This window comes from Coffea eugenioides, unplaced genomic scaffold, assembly GCF_003713205.1.
Source record: "Coffea eugenioides isolate CCC68of unplaced genomic scaffold, Ceug_1.0 ScVebR1_3083;HRSCAF=4229, whole genome shotgun sequence".
Classification (NCBI taxonomy): Eukaryota; Viridiplantae; Streptophyta; class Magnoliopsida; order Gentianales; family Rubiaceae; genus Coffea; species Coffea eugenioides.
This window is the reverse complement of record NW_020863627.1, coordinates 33,804-39,122: the sequence shown is the minus strand read 5'-3', so window position 1 is coordinate 39,122 and position 5,319 is coordinate 33,804. Positions and strand designations below refer to the sequence as shown.

Sequence of the window (5,319 nt, the reverse complement as noted above, 5' to 3'; positions counted from 1 at the left end):
TGACTTATGAATTAATGATAAGAACACTTATGAAATTAATTAATCTCCACCAAAATTAATGACGTGAAATCTAAATTAATTTTTGTAAAGAATTCAATCCTGTGTTTGTGTAATGAGAAAACAACAATAGCTGGCTTATTCATTTGTTGTACGGATATTCTTGAGCAGTACTTGTTGCTTGAGCGGCCATAAGTCAATGTTATTGACAAAATCCCCAAGAGTCGTTTGACCGAACAAGAAAAGAAATTAAATCCCACTACAAAGCCGTACCCACCTCTGTAAAGCTGATCTATGTTGAATGGCCCAAGTTGGGAAATTACAAACTTCTCACAACAATTTACTCCATCCAAGAATTGGTACATGGGAATAGCATTCCAGCGGAAAAAAAAAAAAGAATAGCATTCCAGCGGGTGGAGATATTCATAGATATTCTTGAAATTTTACAGTGAAAATTTCATTAATTTTTCAAGTGTACGGTGTCTCTTGGTTTTCAGATTGTTATATCTATGTATGTCTGATATAAATTTATCAATTAATACAAATTTCATTCATGAAATTTTATGATGTGTTTTAAAATAAGAAAGAAAGAAAGAAAGAATCTTTTATTTTTGGAGAAAGAAAGAATCAACAGATATGCTTCTCAAGAGTCAATAAAACAGAGCTATATTATCAATATTTTATCTTCAATTGCTTAGGATCATATTCGTAGAGTGTACGCAATAGGTTAGCCGATGAAAGAATTAGTAAACAAATGCCGCAGAATGATTCAAATGTCAACGTATCAGGTTATGGTTGGCTTTTTTTAAAAAAAAAAACAAATCCAGAAGTTTTATGAAATACAAATATTGGACGTGTTAAAATCTCAATTTAGCTACACAACTTTATTTGCCAGCCTCCTTGGCTTCCTCGTTTTGGCAACAACTGTCTGAGCCGAAACGCAGTTTGTAGTGAATTAAATATGTCTTTCTTCTGATGATGTAAATAGTCAAGGAAACTGAAATAGATCATAGGTATGAGAAAATAATGCTATGAGATGTAAACAATTAGTCGATGAACTCAAAAAAAAAAATCTAAAAAATTGTACTCCATCTTCCTTTACAAGCTAGTCTTGGATGGCAGAAAATAAAGCACAAGAACGTGCATTGAAAACTTGAGGGATATAGGGCTAAAGTATCAGTATCAATCCTGAGCATAAAATTTGGACCATGTGTATATATATATATATGTATTTTTTTCCACAAAAACCATCCCCAATTTTATTAAAAAATGAAGAGAAAAATACAATATTCTAGAGAGGGACCAAACCTTACCTCTAGAAGCAAACGATGAATATTAAATAAGGAGTACTTACTCCCTTACAACTTGTGTCCTAAAATTGAAAAACGACATTGAGCCTAAAGCTGCAATGGCTTTAACTGAAGATGGAAGTTCTTGTTGACGTGCGCGGAGTATACATATGCAGTTTGCTCATCCACAATCAAGTTTTACATTTATAAATTCCTAAATACCCCACACGCGATTTATGGCAAGTATATGAATCGTAAGCGAGTATAGGGTATTAAGGGTCGATCTTACAGGGAAGATTGCAATTACTGACGTTTTTCGAACTCCTTTATTATCTAGACTACCATCAATATAAAAGTAATGAAAATAACACTAGAAAACTCCTAGAGGTATGGAATTCTTTACTACTCTTACAAATGAAGTTATCGGTTAAATGAATGCTATTATCTTGGATAGTTATGACATAATTTCCTAATGTATATGAAACCTAATCTCGTAGTGAATCAACTATACTTGTAACTAAACCATACCTACTCTCGTGGTTATGAAATTAACTACAATCTCATTTCTTCTATGAAATTACATGAAACAAGTCACCAAAGCCATATAGGTGCACCTCTACTCTTGGGAGCGTACTCCCTAGGTTTATCACTTTCTTGAACTAGTGTTAAATTCCAATTCTCATTGCAAACTTAACACCTTTAGATAATCACAATTAATGACCGGTGATAAGAGTTTATTTTACATATTTTTAAGTGCATTTTATTAGTTATTTTTGAGTTGATTATTTAGTTTTATAATTAAAATAAAGAGGTTTTTGGTAAAATTATATATTTTTGGTAAAAGTGGATAATATTGCATTTTTAGTGATTTTAATGGTAAAAACTTCATTTTTATGCAGGAATGATGATTCAATCACTAATGGATGTCAAATGAGGTGAAAAGTAGATAATTGGTGATGAATTCAAGTGATAACAAGAAGAATGAAGAGAAAAACATTCAAGTGAGGAAATGCAATACAAGTCAGTTTTGACACTCTTCGGTATTTCGACCATATCTGGAGCTACACTTATCGGATTGTGGTGATCTTTATACCATTTTAAAGCTAAGAAAGAGATCTACAATTCTTATGAAGAAATCAAAATTCAATTCTGCCATTTTCATGGACAAAAAGTCGGAATACAGAAGCTACATTCTGTGGTCGGAAGTTAAAACAGAGGTTTGACCAGGTGATAGTATTTCGATCATATCTCAGGATACAAAGCTCTGATTTGGATGATTCTTGAAGCATTGGAAAGTTTACTCAAAGGGTTACAACTTTTGTGTTTTGTACAAAAGCTAGTTCGGCCTTTATCATGGAGAAAATCGCAGTTGAAATAAGGCTAGAGTGAAAAAGTGAGTAGACAAAACGCGAGTTTATTCCGCGTTTTGTGTAGGCGCGTTTTGTAGCCGAAATTCTGCAATTTGACTCAGCCATTTCTCTTGTGTTCATACCACTTTCCAGCTATAAGATGCAAGGGAATTCGGTGCACATGATTCAGAAGACAAAAGGGCAAGAAAAGTGGCTTATTTTCAAGTCAAAAACATTGGTTATTGACTATCCTAACAAAGTTGAGATTTGGGAATCAAAAGATGGAATTTGACTTGGAAAAATGGAGCTCTTGAGCAGTTTTTATGCAGAGACTTTGGGAGAGGTCAGGATATCCATACGTAGCCAAAATTTCTGATAGCAAATTCTCTCTAGCTAGCAAATATTGAGAATAGAGACATACGGGAGAACTTGGAGAGTGCAGAAATGTAGCTCTTTCATCTTCTGTGTGTTAGATTAGTTTAGTATAGAGTAGTATAGTTCATCCATTCTTGTGTATTGGCTAGATTAGGATGAAGATAGAGATGAAGAAGGAGGAGTTGAAGCTCAAGTGACATGGGTTATCTCTTCTCTAACTCTTTATCTTTTGTATCAGATTCTTAAGTTTAGTTAATATACAAGTTCTGGATTTTGTGTTCAATATGTGTCTCTAAAGTTTATGCCTTGGGTTTGGTTGAACTTTTTATAATTGTTAGTATTTATTATTTGGTTATTTGATTGCTATGATTTGAGCAAGTTATTTAGCACTTTGACTCTTTAAATCATGATTAATCTGGTACCATTGATTGTGATTATCTAAGGTGTTATTTCTGTAATAAAAATTGAGATTTAACACTAGTTCAAGAAATGTTAAATATAGGGAGTACACTCACGAAAGTAGAGGTGCACCTTTGTGATTTTTAGTGATTCATTTCATGTAATTTCACTGAAAAAATGAACTTGTAGCTAATTTCATAACCATGAGATAGGTATGGATTAGTTATAAGTATAATTGATTTACTACGAAAGTAGGATTCAAATACATAAGGAAATTACACCATAATTAGCCTAGATGTAATATTCAATGATCCAAATATAACACTTGCATGAGTAATTAGGGATACCACAACCTAAGGAGTTTTTATTTGTTAATTTCTTGTATAAGTGCAGTAGGTTAAATTTCTTATCATTAATTGATAGTCTAAATAATAGAGAAACTTTAGTAATACCGGTAATTGTTTACTTTTCCCTGTGGGATCGACCCGATATATACCCTAAACTACTAGTTGACCTGTATACTTGCAGTGAACGGGTGTAATTCGATTTTTTAACTTGTACGTATGTAAAATACCCGTCAAATTTTTGGCGCCGTTGCCGGGGAGCGGCAATATTAGAGCCTAATCATCTTTATTAATTTAGACAGCTTTATTTTTATTAGTTGAGCTGATTATATTTAAGTCTACATTGTAATCAATTTTTGACAATTGAAGTTGCATAATATCTCTTATTTCTGTTTGTAGTGTATGCACCGGACATCTCGGAAAGTTACACCTTTCGATCCAGAAATTGAGAGGACACTACGTAGACAAAGGAGGCATCCACCTCAGCAAGAGAAACAAGAGATTTGGCAACCAATAGAGGAAATCTTAATAGAGCTTCCAATTGAAGAAGAAATGGCCGAAAACGAAGCAAATAGGCGAGTTCTACGAGATTTTGCTCTACCGGGAACACAAGGATCTCAAACAAGCATAGTAAGGCCTACGGTAAATGTTAACAATTTTGAGATTAAACCATCACTTATCCAAATGGTTCAACAATCTCAATTTAGAGGTAATGCAGTAGAAGATCCTAATTCGCACCTAACTACATTTTTGGAAATTTGTGATACAATTAAAATGAATGGAGTTAGTGATGATGCTATAAGGCTAAGATTGTTCCCATTTTCATTGAGAGATAAGGCCAAATTTTGGCTACATTCTCATGCTCCTAATACTTTCACCGGATGGGATGATTTATCAAGAGCATTCTTGAATAAGTATTTTCCACCAGGTAAGACTGCTAAGCTAAGAATGGATATCACTAGTTTTAGCCAATTGGAAGGTGAATCATTATATGAAGCATGGGAAAGGTTCAGAGATTTGCTTCGAAAATGTCCACATCATGGACTGCCGGAGTGGTTAATCATACAAACCTTCTATAATGGTTTAGCTTTTTCTACTAAAACTATGATCGATGCAGCTGCAGGTGGAGCTTTAATGGGTAAATCACCCCAAGAAGCTTAGAATTTGATAGAAGAAATGGCCGCAAATAACTACCAATGGGCCAATGAGAGAGGTAATACAAGACGTCACGCAGGTATGATAGAAATGGACACTCTCAATATGCTGAGTGCTCAAATGAATAATGTGATGAAATTGCTAAGTAGACAAGGTGGAGTTGGTCCAAGTTCATCTAATGCACATGTGGCATGTTGTTCTATATGTGGAGGTGAACATGATACTAATGAATGTGTTGATTCTGAGCAGGTACAATTCGTCAATAATTACAATCGAAGTGCTCAAAATAATCCCTACTCGAATACTTACAATCCGGGGTGGAGAAATCATCCAAACTTTGGATGGAAGGACCAAGGAAATCAACCAAGGCCAACCAATCCACCGGGGTTCCAATCAAGGCAACCACAAACT

The 5,319-nt window shown here is 34.1% G+C and overlaps 1 non-coding gene across 1 annotated transcript; it reads right to left on the bottom strand.

Annotated features, from left to right (window-relative positions):
• Positions 1-4,692: 4,692 nt before the first annotated feature.
• Positions 4,693-4,799, bottom strand: LOC113757420. Its single transcript, XR_003466291.1, has one exon. It is a non-coding gene; the product is annotated as a small nucleolar RNA R71 (small nucleolar RNA).
• Between the last annotated feature and the right edge of the window lie 520 nt (positions 4,800-5,319).